Raw genomic sequence first — 18160 nt, 5'->3', positions numbered from 1 at the left:
TTTTTTTTTTGTACGATGTAATTATCAAAATTATATATAATAATATTATATTATTATATACAATAAAATTATTATATATATATTATTTATATATAATTATAATTATATGATAATTATATATAATATATTATATATATAATAAAAATATTATTAGCAAATGCAAGACACTAAACAATTTTTTTTTTGTTAATAAATTATTTATTAATTTTGCCACACTTGTTCTGGCAAAGCAGACTTCATGACGTCAACATACGCAGAACTTAACTTCTCTTGGTTTATTTTGCTTAAATAAATAAAGTTTGTTTTTTAATATGAAGAATTCATCAATTAACGTGAGAAACAAAATGAAATTGAAACAATTGAGCTGCTTATCAATATTCCTGTTCGTTATCAGCACTAAAACGGTAAGTTGTGTTTCTTTCCCAAGATGAGTTCTTTTGGCAAAAGCTCTTCGTTTCACTTGCGGTAGTTCGTAGTTAATATTTCGGCGTCGCTTGGAATGGTTTGAGTAAAAGTGTTCAATTGCAGAATTTAAAGAATTTAAATTATTTTGCAAATTTGTGAATTATTAATTTTTTAAAGTGTCGGTGTGTGTTGTAAATAATAAATTAACTATTAATTAACTGGTGAGTAGATTAAAATTTTATTATTAAATATTATCTAATATAAACAAAGAAAAAAAATTTGAAATAACTGTTAATTATACACATTACATATTCTTTAACATCACTTGAGGGACAGTTTCCAACAGGCGTATTAAAGATAAGTAACCCTTAAGTGTTTAATATATATTGTACACTAAAGTGCCAATTAACATTTAAACAAGTTCACCTGGTGAAATCGAAACAATCACTTAACTGTCAAATGGAAACTTAAGTATGCTTTGTAAAGTTTTTTAATATTTTAATTAAACACAAACAGTAATTTTTTTAGATAATATTGAAACCCAAACCCATTGAAAAATAAAAATACTTACATTCTAATTTCCGTGAAAAAGTGTTCCATATATGGTATTTGCTAAAAAGAACTAAATAAGTTAAATTAATAAAAAAATATGAAAAATAAAAAAAAGAAAATAAATTAAATATATAATATAAATAAAATAAATAAAATGAATAAAATAAATAATATAAATAAAATGAATAAAATAAGCAAGATAAATGAAATAAATAATACAAATCAAATAAATAACATTAATAAAATAAATAAAATAAATAAAATAAATAAAATAAATAAAATAAATAAATTAAATAAACTAAATAAAATAAATAAAATGAATAAAATAAATTAAATAAATAATATAAATAAAAAATAAAAAATAAAAATTAAATAATGAAATAAAAATCATAAATACATTAATAAAATAAGTAAACAATAATAAAGTGAATAAATAATAAATCAAAATAAATAACATTAAAAAAATAAATGGAACAAATAAAATAAAATAAAATAAAATAAATAAATAATATAAATAAATGAATAAAAAGTTAGAGAAAATGAAGAAGAATAATAATCAAATAAATAGACATTAAAAATAAACAAAATAAATAAATTGATTAAACAAATAAAAAAAAATAAAAAATGATCAAAGTATTAATAAATTTAATAAATAATATAAAATAAAATACTAAAATGAATTAAATCACAGTAAGATAAATAAAAATAAATGAAATAAATAATTAAATCAAATAACAATTAATAAAATAATAAATAAATAAATAAAATAAAATTAAATAAATTAAATAACTAAATAAATAAATAAAGAATAAAATATTAAATAAAATAAATAAGATAATAATGAAAATAATAAGAAAAGATTAAATAAATGAAATAAATAATATAAATCAAATAAATAACATAATAAAAAAAGAAAATTTAAATAATGAAATAAATAACTATAAAAATCAATAAATAACATTAAAAAATAAATGGAACCAAATAATAATTATATAAATAAAATTAATAAATAATATAAATAATATGAATAAAATAAGTAAGATAAATGAAATAAATAATATAAATCAAATAAATAACATTAATAAAATAAATAAAATAAATAAATTAATTAAACTAAATAAAAAAAATAAAATGAATAAAGTAAATTAAATAAATTTAATAAATAATATAAATAAAATACATAAAATGAATAAAATAAGTAAGATAAATTAAATAAATGAAATGAATAATATAAATCAAATAAATAACATTAATAAAATAAATGGAACAAATAAAATAAATTAAATAAATTAAATAAATAATATAAATAATATGAATAGAATAAGTAAGATAAATAAAATAAATAATATAAATCAAATAAATAACATTAATAAAATAAATAAATTAATTAAACTTAATAAAATAAATAAAATGAATAAATTAAATTAAATAAATTTAATAAATTATATAAATAAAATAAATAAAATGAATAAAATAAGTAAGAAAAATTAAATAAATGAAATAAATAATATAAATCAAATAAATAACATTAATAAAATAAGTAAGATAAATTAAATAAATGAAATGAATAATATAAATCAAATAAATAACATTAATAAAATAAATGGAACAAATAAAATAAATAAAATAAATTAAATAAATAATATAAATAATATGAATAAAATAAGTAAGATAAATGAAATAAATAATATAAATAAAATACATAAAATGAATAAAATAAGTAAGATAAGTAAAATAAATGAAATAAATAATATAAATCAAATAAATAACATTAATAAAATAAATAAACCAATTAAAATAAATAAACTAAATAAAATAAATACAATAAATGAAGTGCATAAAATAAATAATATAAATAAAATAAACACAAAAAAAATAAAATATAATAAAAATGCTATTTTCTCTCTTTTGGGTTATTTATTGTTGGTTATTTTGCTCTCTGACGAATCGAAAATAGGCTCATATTATATGATATTATATCAAAAACAGTGACTAATTTGCTTAACGAACTTCTTCGAAACAATTTTAGCACTTTTTTGCAATGGCAAGCTTTCATAGAACTTTATTTTTGGTCGTTAATAGGTGGTTAGGGAGTATAACACTTAGAGAATTTCTGTTTGCCCAAATCTTCGGTTAAAATTCAATATGATTTCCTTTCGGATATCTTAGTTGCCTTCCCGATAAGTATCTTAAGTTCAAAATCCTGTGCTTTTAGGAATTTTAGTTCCTCTCCAATGAGTCTCTCAGGCTCAATACTATGTGCTTCTGCTTATCTTAGTTTCCTCTCCACTGAGCCATTCAGATATGCTTTTGGTTATTTTAGTTTGCTCTCTGGTCTCTTATAGGTATCTCAGTTTCCTCTCCGATGAGTTTTCTTACGCTCGACATCCTGTGCGTATAGGTATCTCAGTTTCATATCCACTGAGTCAATCAGATTCCATATGTTGGCATTTTCTTTATTGCTAATGGTTATGGTCTTTAAGTTTCTCGTAATCTTGACTCGAGCACCTTAATAAAAAACTGGTGTATGAGACTTGCGGCATTCATTTGTGTATTCAGTTCTTAACATTTCAAAACTTTCTGCGCTATTTTTACCGACTTAAAAACAGAATGAAGTATTTGCTCTTTGTTCCATGTTGATGTTTTGACATAACATGAACATGAAATGTTTTGCGAATTCATTCAAACCTTGGCAGTGAGTGGTTAATATGTACATTATTTACCTTCTGCTCAAAAAGTATCCGGATTTTGTTGTTTGTTAACTACTTCTTAAATAATAGACCTTTTTCAAAAATTGTTTGTTATGTTGGTACACCCTTTCTTGATATATGGTACAAATTTGAGCGCCATCTGTCAATTAGTTTGTTTACAGCAGCTGTTAATGTGAGACGACCTCAAGTACATTTAGCGATTTTTACTATGGAAAATTCTTGTTGTACGTGATTTTTTGACCTAACACGGTACCACTGTCATCGCTCAGGCACCATATTCGCCAGATTTGGATCCGTGCGACTTTTTCCTGTTTCCGAAACTCAAATTGCCCCTTCGTGGAAAGCGTTTTGAGTCGATTTAATCGGTAAAAGAGAATCGATTTAATCGGCCAAAGAAACTAAAAGCCATACCTGCACGGGCTTACGAAAAGTGTATGGAAGATTGAGTTAAGCGTTGGCATATGTGTATCGCTTGAGAAGGAGCATATTTTGAAGGAGATAAAATAAATTTGGAATAAAATTGAAATTTGTGTGTTTTAATTATAAAATCCGAGTACTTTTTGAGCAGAAGGTATCTATCAACATTCACTTATAGATACATTTTTATGAAAGGAGACTCATTGGATTTTGGGCTGATTGAGTATCTTATTATTTTTTTTTATTACTTGGTCAGTAGTCTACTTTCTTTTAGGAATAGCTTTTGGTTAATTATTTTTCTGAATTAGGTTTGAATTTTTTTTATTTTAATTCAAAAAATTTTATTTAGAAAAAGTCTTAATTCAAATCATTTGACAAACTCTCTTTGTAATTACAAATATTATTTGTTTCATTTACATTTTTCTTTTTTGTAATATCAAATTATCATTCTTAATTTCAGTATGACAAATGTAGTCACTGGAGGAGCGACCAAAAACTGTGTGAAATGCAGCAAAGACTGCATTTGTGCCGAACGCCGAACGCCGCACAGCAAATTTGTATCTGAAAACGTAACCATAGCCAAAGCAAAGCAAATACAAAAATAAGATCCACACTGCAAACGGCCTAAGCAGGCGGCAGTGAACGAGCTGTGTCATCTTCCAACTTGATTTCACGATCAGAATTGGCCTCCCAGTTGAGTTCAGTTGGATGTAAACAAACGTGACGATCGGTCGTGTATCTGCGCGTGTGATTTCTACAGATACATTTCACAGATACATTTTCGTAATTTCTGTGCTGTTTTGGTTTGTTTTGTGTTTGTTTATAAAATTTGTAGCAAAAAATAATATAAATTAAAAAGTAATAAAGTAAATTTTGCTAAATATTTGGAATTCAAAATAAAATAATAAAAATTATAAAATTGAAGTTATAAATAAAGTATAAATATTTTTCTAAGTGAAATTTTATGAAACAAAACAAAAACAAAAACAAAAAGAAAAATTCAAATTTAATTTTAAATTTAATTTTAAATTCTATTTTTGGCGTCATAAGTGCAACTAAGCCGGCGGAATTTTCAGTGAGTTCAAGTCCCGCGTCGCTTAACAATTTTGGATCCGCGTTACCCGCTGCAGAGTTAAATTTGCATCTGTGAAACGGGCGTGCATATGATGCCGGCTGCCGGCTGCCGGCGTTTATTGTTTTTACAAAGTATCGCTCTTTGTGTTTATCGTCGATTCTTACTTTCGGCCAAGTTAGCATAAAAACAACAAAAAAGTTAATAGTGAAAAATCGAAATAAACAGTTTTTATTGCTATTTTGTTTTTTTTTTTTTGTTTTTTACTGCGCTATTTGCTATTTGCGGAATTACAAAATATGCACCCATTACGGCCCGTCTGAATGCATTTCCTGCCTGCCTTTTGCGCGCAATTAATGGAGTATCAACGCCATATAAATAAAAAAGATCAAAATAAATTCTCAATATATTCTCAATAAATTCTCAATAAGTACTCAAAATACTGAAAATTTATTTATTGTCGCATTAATTTGCGCCTTTGCAGTAAAGTCGAGTGCAGGCCCAAAATACCTAAGTGCCGAAAAGTGCAACAGTGCACTAGGAAAGAAAGTGCACTAATACTCGTAGCTAAAAATTAAATGAAATTACAGGTAATTAATTTTAAAGTGCGTTTTATCTGAAATTTGTGCCGCCTTTGTGCTAAGTGTGTTGGTGTAATTTATGTAGATTTTTATCTATTACCGCAATTAATCTCAATTTACTTGATAATCTGCGTCAGCTCATCATAACGTGACTTTGTTGCGGTACGTGAATGCGGTGGCGCATCCTACAACTTATTTCATTATTGCCGCTGGACATAAATGTTTGCATAAAATTTGCAACATGCAACAAGGTAAGGCCTTTTTCTAACTCACTTAATACGAATATAACAATTTCATAAGACTTCTCACGAAGTCACATTGATCACAGCAGTGAATATAAAATTATCAATCAAAGTTATTGTCTCATTTGTGTAATTCAAACAACGCACACCTACCGCTACTGGTCCGAGCTTTAAACACTAACTGTCCATAAAATATTGTGTGTAGTTTTTTGGGGAAGATCTGGGTATCTGGCCTTGCTAAACACTTTGAATATTTTACGGGTCCTTGTAAAACATATCCAATATTTTTCTACTCAGTATTTATATAATGTGAACTGTATTAATTTTTGGAAAGTTATGGGTACCAGTCCTTGTAAAGACATTAAATAATACACAGATCCATATAAAACATGTCGTATCTTTTTCGATCCGTAGTAAAATATTGTGTATTGTATTATTTTACGGATAGATATGTGCATCGGTTCTAGTAAGATATATTGAATATTTTATGGGTCCTTATAACACACATTTTATTATGCCTTTTTGAATTTACCTTTATGAAACATATTAAATATTTTTTGGATCCATAGTAGATTTTGAATTAGGAAATCCTGACATATAAATATATACGGGTCCTAAAAGCTAATTGTACAGAAATTATATGTATATAGAAAATTACTTGCTTCAAATATGTTTTCTTTAAATAATAATTATGGAATATATTTTATTCCAAACTTATTTTATCTCCTTCAAAATATGTTTCTTCTGAAGCGATACACATATGCCAACGCTTAAATCAATCTTCCATACACTTTTCGTTGGTTTGTGCAGGTATGGCTTTTAGTTCCTTTGGCGAATTCTCTTTTACCGATTCAATCGACTCAAAACGCTTACCACGAAGGGGCAATTTGAGTTTCGGGAACAGGAAAAAGTCGCACGGATCCAAATCTGGCGAATATGGTGCCTGAGCGATGACAGGCACCATATGCAGCACCATAACACGATGGTACCGTGTTAGGTCAAAAAATCACGTACAACAAGAATTTTCCATAGTAAAAATCGCTAAATGTACTTGAGGTCGTCTCACATTAACAGCTGCTGTAAACAAACTAATTGACAGATGGCGCTCAAATTTGTACCATATATCAAGAAAGGGTGTACCAACATAATAAAAAATTTTTGAAAAAGGTCTATTACTTAAGGAGTAGTTAACAAACAACAAAATCCGGATACTTTTTGAGCAGAAGGTACAATTCGCTCTGAATATTGCCCTGTATGTTAGCATAGGTCTGATATCTGCTCTATTGAATCTTCGCAGTAGTTTCGACTGTCATAGACTTGCATTTAAAATTTATTCCAATTAGATTTGCTTCCAATTCCAATTAAAAGTTCAAAGTTTCTTGTCTTTGTTGCAATGTCCTTGTCAGAAAAACTGAAAATTTCGCAATTAAAGAGCGTAAGTAAATTAATTGAAGTGTGATATAATTTAAAAATTAACTTCTCTCCCTTTGCACACCTTTCAATAGTGCAATATCACAATCAGTCAATGTCTCAAGCGAACCTGTGCCAGTGACATTAAATGCTCCAATTGTCAACGTCAACGTCAACGTTAACGTCAACGTCGCTACAACGTCAATGTCTATATAGTATATATAATTTGTTTGTAAGATTTCTGTTGTGCTTTTGTTGTTGTGAATGAATTTACTTTAATAAAGAAATTCAACAGAAGACACTGTCTTTACGATTCTTAGAAGATTTTAATATGTGTTGTACGTGCAGATGAATTTCATTTCACATTTTAGTAGATACGCATTTCAGCATTGACGTTGCTTAGATGCATTATGCATTTAATGAAATTGCAACATTTTGATCTTCCGTGTCTTTTTTCAGGTTTAAATTAAAAGGGACACTAAAATTGAAACAATGCAAACAAACAAAAAATAAAAAAAACAATTATTCATTTTAATTTCAATTTCTTTGGTATTTATTCAATTTTTGCTTATGTATTAAAGTTGTATCTTTTTTGAACGCATGTTCGGTGGTAGACTCACACCTTCCCTTTATCTTTAAGGGTTCTGCGATATGACGAAGGAAATAGCTACATTAAAACGGGTATTAGAAAGTATGTAGTGGGTTGTAGTGATTGCTGGACGTGTTAGGTATAGGTATAGGTTGGAGTGGCGGCCTTGTATCCCAAAAAGCCCACTTAAGCACAAATAAAGGCCCGTTGTGGTACCACAGGAGTTACGTTATTTGTATATAGATTTTAATCAGTATACATTTAACGCCGAAAGAAAGGTAACGACTCCCCCATTATGCAAAGCAAAACCAACCTGACAGTTCTATGAACTTGGCAAAAAGAACGTGTTACTATTTTAAAAAATTATTTTTCGAAAAAGCTGCATCCAGGCAATCTTCACAACATGCCGGATATAGTTTTAAAAGATCGAGAACTAACCAAAAGACATTTACCAGAAACTCTAAGCATCTCATTAGGCAAACTGAGCTATATTTTTTGTCAAACGACGAGTCCAAACGAGTGATATATTCATTATCTATGAAGTAGATATATATGAGAAGTAAAAGAGGTGTGTTTATCTGGTTCTTAGTTTCGGAAAGAGTTTTTGTTCAGCAATCGTTTCAACAGGTTTTAGGAGTTTTTAATTTCTTTAGATTGATTAGCGGAACAGTAACCGCTTAGGTATTATAATTGCAATCTACAAAGAAATTGTAGTAAACACTAGCCTATTGGTCAAATTTAGCTTTCTCTGATCTTTAGCTTTTTCTCTGATCTAACTCAAAAAATTCATCGAAAATTATATTCATCAAAATGAAGAGATAATAATAGTTCTTGAAAAGCTCTTTTGTGACGATCCTTAAACACTATCAATAACTGATTTTTAAAGTCCCAGGATTTTTTAAGATTTTTGTAACATATTGAAGGAAACCCAGAAAGTTATACACACTCGTATATATTCTTGACGAGTTGAGTTTATTTAGCTCCGTTCGTCTGACCGTCTGGCCGTCTGACCGTTTGATCGTCTGTCCTTCTGTTTTTTTTTTGTGTCTGCCAGTGATATACTGACTCATTTATTATCTTTCAAATTTATATGATATATATATATGTGTTAGAAGTCGAATTTAACAAACTAGAATTGCCATGTTACATATTTCTTGCATGTAATAATATAAATATAATTATAGACATAATTATACTACACTATATACTATACTAGATAGTAGTGGCTGTCCAGCTTTAATAATGCACAGAAGAAACCTGTTTCATAAAGAATTTCTGTCACCAGAGCAGATTAAAAACTCTTCTCTAGATTTAGTTTTAGACTTTATTCACAAAGCATTAATGAGCTTTGTTTAATCAATAGTAAAACTGGTACAATAGGACTCTTCTGGCCGCAGTACCGGCTGTTGGGCAAGTTTCACGTCTACTCTTATTATTATTACTAAATAGTAAATACTACTACCTGTTATAGTTCAAATTAGTCCGCGTTTTAAATGTAACTTCGGGCACATATTCCCGAACTTAGGTAATAATTTATGGAATCCAATCTGTATAATTAGAAATGTGATCGATCGGTTTAGATTTAAATATAGCTGCTATATATGCTGTCGATTTAAACACATGTTTTTGCTAGAAAAACTTGTTTGACCAATGTCTAGATTTTGATGTAGTTAATATAGAATATTGCAAATTAGGAACATGGATTTCTTAAAAAATCTTTTTTATTTTTTATTATATTCTTAATTACTTTAAGTTAAATAACATTTTCAGAATTAGTAAATATAATTAATATTTTTTTATTATTATTCTATTTATTTTTTCTGTATACTTTTTGCCTTCGTTTTTACTAGTTTTTATGTTGAAGGCCTCTTTAAGCTGAGAGACCCTAAAATGTCATAAATTTTATTGAAAAATGTCGTTAACGTTTTACCCAGTTCCCTTTTCTTATATATTTTTTGTTGCATTTTTATTGCATTTTTGTTGTTGTTGGCAGCACTTTTAGATTTCATTCCAAAGTAATCGTTACCTTAACCTAGTCGACGACGATGGTATTTAGCGAAAAATGACACAATGTTGCAAAAGTAATATTGTGCCCTTTTTGTCGACTAGCTGAACTGTTGCTATTGTTGTTATTGTTGTTAATGTATCTACTGATGTTGCTGTTGCTGTTGCTGTTGCTGTTGCCGTTACCGTTGAACAACCACTTTCAGTTGTTGTATTTGTTGCACCTTTAACCTATTTGTTATCATTGTAATGCCAGTTTGCATTGCATGCATTTCCACTTGTGTTTTTGAACTCACCTCCAGTGGCGTCGTTGCAAGAAGTTGAACCCGCAATTAGGGGGTAACGTATGACTGTATTTGTGTTTGAAGCAAGTAGCTCATGAGTAGCTCATGAGGCGTTTATAATTGCAATTCTCTTGATTGCAACTTAAATTACTCAGTCAATTTGCACGTATCGCTTTGGGTCATAGCACGACTCTGCCTGCTTCTGTTATGAGTTTAATTTGAAAACTAAAAAAAAGATATACGAATAAGCATAAAAATTGTATCTATGAAGAGGAGCATCTTTTGGAATTTTTTGTCGCTTAAATCGTGCATAAATTACTTTTAATGCCGCTGTCCCATTGTAGCTTTTTTAATTTAACCTTTTTATTCACGCTAAAAACTTTCTAATGATGCATTCCATTCTGTACTCCTAGATTTGCTAACTGTGGGAACAAAAATTGTTAATGTATTTCGTGTTTATTTGCTTTTTTGTTTAGTTCTGTAAGCCAAATTAACGTTACTATTGCGGATTTGTTGTTGGGTTTTTATCAAAAGTTTGCCATTGCAGTAGGAAATTTTTTCCAGAACTGCCATATAGGTAGCATCTATTTTCGTCTGTAATTAACAGCGAGGAGCATTTGTGCGAGGTGTCGCCATACAATTGATTGCTCAGGTGGCGCATGTGATAACAAAATTTAAAAGCGTTGCGGTTAACACGGAAAATATCATACAAATGTCTTTTGCTCTCATTTGCACTAAAATATCACTTATTTGAATATCAAAGGGTGATCAAATGGATGCATATGAATTTAATTCAAAATACTACCGAAATGGTGTAAAACATCCGTCAAATTAGAAAAAACCATTAATGAGTAAAATTAATATACTCTACAAAGACTCTACAAAGATAGGTATGGCGCTAGCTCTGTCGAATCAGCTGTAGTATATATTCACCATCGCTTGAAGAGGAGGCACCAAAGCACCTATTGTGTCTACGTCCACGCTTATTCAGAACCAGGTATAAGCTAGTCAGCAACATATTTTTAAAAATATTTTTAAAATCGGTGATATTTCTAACATTAGTATTGCACAGATACATGCATTTATCAATACATCTACCTGGTTCTAATATGCCCTTCTATTTATCTCTTTATCTTTCTAATTACAATAAAATATGGAATAAAAACTTACTACTTATTCCTAGCTCATTGAGGAATATTCATTTCTCCTTTCCTTTCTCCTTTCTCCTTTCTCCTTTATAATTTCATATAAATCACCACCCCAAAATATGTTTAAAAATGAGATTATGAAGTACAAACTTTTGGCAAGGTTTTTACATAATTATAAACAATCGCTCCATATGAAAAAAGTCCTATTTCACAAAGACTATGTGTCCAGTTATAAGTCGGTGGCTATTATGGTCAAATAGCATGAATTAAATTTCGATTTGTCTCTGCATCTAGCGTATTCGCTCTATTTGGCTTCAGTGTTTATTAACTATTGGAAGATCTCAAAAAAAAAAAAATGCTCCAAGAAAAGAGATTTTACTCCAATGACTAAGACTCTAAGACTGAGGCATATTTTAAGTTTAAAGACAAATCATTCTACAAGAGAGGTATTGAAATATTAAAGAGGAGTTGAAATAATTATATGTGAATGAAAATAGTACTTATCATATAGTGGAATTTCATCAAACAGTAGTTGTTTTATTGGTTATTCTATAGATTTGTTAACCGATGTGTTATGTCACTCTGGACTTACCACTATATTGGTAAAAATTATGGAGAATCAAAGAGAAAAATTTACCACGGCAGTAAGTGTTCAGTTAGATGGATTACATAGATTAATGATATATGTGACTAATATTGATGGATTATATACAAGTGATTATCGTGGTAAGTGATAAGCACATACCACGAAAAAAGTTAAATATAGTTATATCGTATATATTTGGTGTCAGTTCACATCAGGATTTCTCGAGATTATACTGTTATAAACTTCTTCTTCAATAAATGCTCATATTGTGGGATATATAAAATATTGCAACATTTTAATGAAACCACATATTGTTCAAGTCGAAGTCATGCTTCTATAACATTTTCAATTGACGTGATATGCATTTATATTTACAAAAAATATTGTCTACTAATATTTTTTTTGAGACCATAATCCATACAGCTTCATAAAAAGTATATCAGTTTTCTTCATATATAATCCTATAATTTATGGACAAAGATTATGGTTTTAATTAAAGCTTTGATGTCACATTTTGAAATCGAAATGGATGGTTTCAGTAATACGTTTACATTTTTGATGGATTGGTTTCTTGATGTTCCGATTACTTTCATTAAATTTCAATTTTTAGCACCGTTTCAATTTCTAGGTATAAACTTGTAAACACATTACCATACATTGTAATAAGAGTCGAAAGAAAACGATGCTACTTTATTAGTGTACCATTTAATTCATATTATAATTAACAAAAATTTTACTTCATTCAACAAACCAACTAAGTTTGATTTATACAATAAATTTTATTTATATCAAATAAAAATACATTATATTTCCTCACAATATTTGTTCGTATATTATTTGTAAGACTTGTGGGTTTTTGATTTCATCTGTTATATATGTGTAATTTCAATTATCGTACAGTATATGTAGGTATATCAGGACAAATGCCATTAATGAATCAATGTGAAAGTGAAATTCTTTTTACTTGTCTTTGACATCTTTATCACTATAGCAGTGGTATTGTGTCAAGCTTGTTGTTAAGATCGTGTCTTCAGTTGCCCTCCATGGCATGATGGTAGGCCCGGAATTTATACCGGTTTTGGGGGTGGGTTTTGGCATTAGTAGTACACAGTCGACATCAACAAAAAATGTCACTGTCCGCACTGTAAGGTTGAGTCGTCCCTCCCTAGACCTATGAGTGGTGATGTGACTCACTACCGATGCCAAGACCCACCCGCAAGATTGGCGAAAATTTCGGGCTTGCCATCGTGTCATGGAGGGCATCTGAAGACACGATCTTAACAACAAGGTTGACACAGCATTGTTTTCCAATTATTTGTAGAAAACTGCGTTGATCTCAATAAAACATTAAGTTCGAGAAGCTGTATTTTAAAGCAAACTAAGACTAAACGTTTTTACCAATATAACCAAATATATATGCATATAGATCCTAATATCTCAGAAATTCTCTACAAGATTATTTTGTCATAGTGCAGCAAATCACATTTTAATGGATTTGTAACGGATTCAATGAACCAGTGCAATGTATCTATATGTTATGTTCGAAACTTCTATTTTCTAATTTATAAAAGTCCAGCATTATGAAAGATCTATCTTCTAGAGAGTTGTAGTTTATTTCACAAGTGTGAAGATGTGATTGAGTGAAGAAATCATGAAAATTATATGATATGTGAAAGAGTTTGTAGCTTTCTTGCTGAATTCTTCCTATGGCATTTCTTGCCGATTAATAACAATTGAAAAACTTGCCATTTTTCGTTTTGTCATCACTTAGTAATAATTTATTTACTGCTTCGCTTCGTTTAATATTCACTGACATCACTGGAAAATATATTTTATTACTTGTTGTCAAACAATAAAAGTTTAGTTTGTGTGTGGCATTAGTGTGAAAGCACTAGTTTGACTCAATGCACATCTTCATCCTCATACTTTAGATAAAATATAGTCAAATATCGCACGTGAGGTTTCAAATATTTTTCTAAGCAAACGTCAACAAACAAAAAAAAATAATAATAATAATAATAATAATAAAATATATGACCGCTGCCTTTTTGCATCTTTCTTCCATTAAAAATATATGTACGTATACCCATGGAGAACTTCCTTCATTTTTATGATTTCCATGCTGGTGGATTTTTATTTGTGCCACCTCAAGAAGCAGATATGGTTCTACACTGTCATTTTAATGCCGTTGCGGTTGCTGCCCATTTCGCTTTCAGCCTCATTGCGACACTGTGAGCACATAAACCATACCCAAATCACTTGACTCGGTTGGATTTTATTGCTGCACTCAGTTAACTGCTTTGGACAAGTAACTGCAGCTTTCCGCCCCTCTGTCCATTGCAAATACAGTAGAGTTTGCCCAGGTACTAGCAATGGTCTGGTGGCAGACATAACTTTACCAATTTAAATATTTAGCTAATAACAGTAAAAACAAATTGCAACAGTTGAGTTCATCATAAAAAAGTTAAGAAACTCTATGTATTTGACTCTGGCGTACATAAGTAAATGGAACCATTCCGAAGCAGGAGAGCACTGACTTTGTTGAGATCCTCATTAGTAACAATTTTATTTTGAGTTCTCATGTGATTTAAATGTTTTTTAATGAAAATCGCCATAGATGAATACGTGCACTACTTGAATTACGAGAACTTCTTGTTTGTGGTTATTGGTAGCATCATCAATTTTCAAAGAATATAGCGAAAACCAATAGAGTATCAGCAGCAGTTGTGAATAGATTCCATATGACATTTTTCTTCCTTAATCATCACAATCTATAAAAACATTATTTGATTTAGAAAGGCAATTATACTTTAACTAAATTAGATTCCTAATACTACATTAACGGATAAGTATTAAAACTGTTATATAGTAAGAGTTAACAGGTAGCCCGCATTTAACTTATTTCTTTTCGATTTTATTATTAAATTTTTTTATTAACATATCTAAAGAATATATGAATATTCTTCAATATACGAAAACATTAATTAATAATAATTATTAATATAATGTAATGCAGATCCTTTGCTGATCATACAACTGTCTCAGAGATTAAGACATTTTCTTTATTCCTTTTTTATTTTTTTAAGCCTTGCCCCTAAATAGGTTGCATTGTTATGTGCTATATCTGTAGGTCATCTGGTAGTAAGTAGAAGTTGATGCTTTTAAATCGCACATCGTTTTCAATAGAACTTTATCAGGCATTCCGTAGTCTATCTAATTATCTAAATAATAAAGTAATACCTTTCTTTAAATATTGAAGAACGAATAAAGTGCTGTGAATTTTTTTATCTTAACATGATTTCAGACCTATCATTCCTGTATCATGTATAGTTTAAGGTTAGAATATGCATGTATAACTAAAAACTTTCTTTCTTTTTTAGTGTTTATAGTAGGTGGAAAGCATTAAAAGTCACAGTGTGAGACTTGAACCCACTAAAATCACCAGCCACGTGGCTGAGAGCTCATTCCAGCAATTAGAGAGAACAGATAAATGAAGCTTAGCATATTCAAGACTTTCTTGTCTTGAGTATATAATATTTTTAATATAATAAGAAAATACACTGGTTAAGGATTTATGAAGATTTATGAAAGTTACTGCTTATGTACACCAACTAAATCTTTAAGTTGTGTTTAATAGCAGTGTCTTCTTAACTGTCTGAGGAGAGTGTTCGCATAGCTAGACTGCTTTAAGACACAATACACGAACAACGATATACATTATACCCATTTTGCTGTCACAATATACCTAAAATTTTATGTATTATAGTAAGAAAAAGTTCAATTGAAATAAAATTAAAAGTTATACGTACTCTAAGAGAGCAAAATTTTTTTTGTATGCGGACAATGTGTAAGACATGTCATTTAATGTCATCAATGAGCACTTTGCAATAGGATCTATAGGTTTTTACGTATATTTCCATATCTTTAAGATATGGAATCTGCGATTAGCGATTGATCTTGATAAGACCATTGCTTATTAATAGGATTAACGTATTGTTTTCACTTTGGTTTTCACGTCTTTGCGACGTCTCTGATAAACGATCGACCCGTTTACACTTCTGTATATGTAGATAATAGGTCTATATATATAGGAAATTAACAGTTTTTTAAGAATAGTTCGTCTTTTTTTGTGTATTAATGCATGTAAACACTTATAAATATAATAGTACATTCTAATTTTACTGTATTGATTAGTTTAGGTTAGCATACATCGGCGATCTTAAGGATTGGACTTAGGCCTTGCAACCGTACATTTTGCAACAGTATAAAACTCAAGACTCCATAAACCATATTGTTGTACAAGCTTGTTTTAAAATTCTTGACTCCATCAATATGTTATAATTTGTACCACAAATGGTACCACAATGGTGTTTTCGAAAGCACTACTATACAGTTTTTGTATTAGAAGAACAATGATGCATTTCTGTGTACAATTTGTGTGTGGTGGTATCTGATAGAATATTTAAACTAATTATATTCAAATTTAATAAAAGTATTCGGAACATCAAGAAACCAATCCATCAAAAATGTAAACGTATTACTGAAACCATCCATTTCGATTTCAAAACGTGACTTCAAAGCTTTAATTCAATCCTTGATCTTTGCCCATAAATTATAGGATTATATATGAAGAAAACTGATATACTTTTTATGAAGCTGTATGGATTATGGTCTAAAAATATTATTAGACAATATTTTTTGTAAATATAAATGCATATCACGTCAATTGAAAATGCTATAGAAGCATGACTTCGACTTATACTCGACTTATATAACTGACTTTCCCAAAAAATAGGTTGTATAACTTCATCCCTATTTACTACAACTGATTATTATATATATATGTATATATATATATATATATCAAATAAAAGAAAAAAAGATATTTATATAACTATGAATATAATAGTCTTAACTTTAATTAAAACATAACTTTATTAAACAAAATATTTTCGGAAATAAAATTTTTGAAATAGTCTGTTAAATAACGATATCTCATAACCATTGTTTTAACCTCGGCTAATAGTTGCTAATAGGTATGTTCTTGACATCATTTCACTGCACAATAATTCTTCTTCTTGCTATTGTTTAAAACAATTCAACCACTTTTGTTACAACTTATAAATATGCTCCATAAAAACTTTGTGTAAACTTTTACTAGAATAAATACAAGACTACAAGAGCGAGTACTTCAACTAAATAATTCACTAAAATAACTAGTAAAATAACAAAACCAAGAGCAAAGCCAACGAAACGAAAACCACCAATGTTACAAACCAAACCAATCACTAGGAGAACAGAGCATCAACTATTACTTCACCTTAACCTACTGAAAATTTTCAAATTTACATTTTATAATTTCTTGAAGAACTTTCTTAGCAGCAGATTGGACCGAAACTCCCAAGGCGTGTATTATTCGTATTCGAAAATTCGTGAGAACTTTTCTGTTCGCTGTGTTTGTTTGTTGTTTATTAAACGTGTACATTTTAGTTGTTTCCTTATTCTCTGTTAAGCTGCGTCATCCACATCGTCATCCACATCGTCATCCACATCGTCAAACAAAGCGAACGACGTTCCACCGTATTGTCAAAGTGTACAGAATAAGCAATTTTCTGAGGAAGCATTAGTGAAGGTGGCAGCGCTGGTGTGTACCAACGAAAAATGGGCGCTTGAAAATTGTGTTTTCGCAACACCAAAACAAATCTCCCACAGCAATAACAACACTGATTTGAACCTGAGCTTCGTCAACGTTCAGAGTAATAGTTAGTTTATTTTTTAAGGGATCTGATTGATTTTTAAGGCAGTTATAAAGAGAATTAAAAGTAACGCAACCTTAGCTGTTACGAATACATGAATTTTAAACTACTTTCACTTATTTGTTGGAAAATTCTTACTTCAAGTGATATGGAGTCTATGTTTTTGATGAACTTCATCGACGGGGAATGAAGTTTTGGTTTTGCATACCCTGACATTTACATTCTTCACAAAGTGGGTTGTGGATCCACAGCTAAACTGTTAATTAAACTATAAGCTAGATTGATTTATATTGCAGTTACATATTGATATTACACTTGCATATATACAAGCATATATATATATTTCAATGAACTCATAAACTGATTACATTGAAGTCACCCTATCGATGCTCGCATTCTTGTT

Source organism: Teleopsis dalmanni, chromosome X (genome assembly GCF_002237135.1).
Source record: "Teleopsis dalmanni isolate 2A chromosome X, ASM223713v2, whole genome shotgun sequence".
NCBI classification, from domain to species: domain Eukaryota; kingdom Metazoa; phylum Arthropoda; class Insecta; order Diptera; family Diopsidae; genus Teleopsis; species Teleopsis dalmanni.
This window is presented reverse-complemented; position numbering follows the sequence as displayed.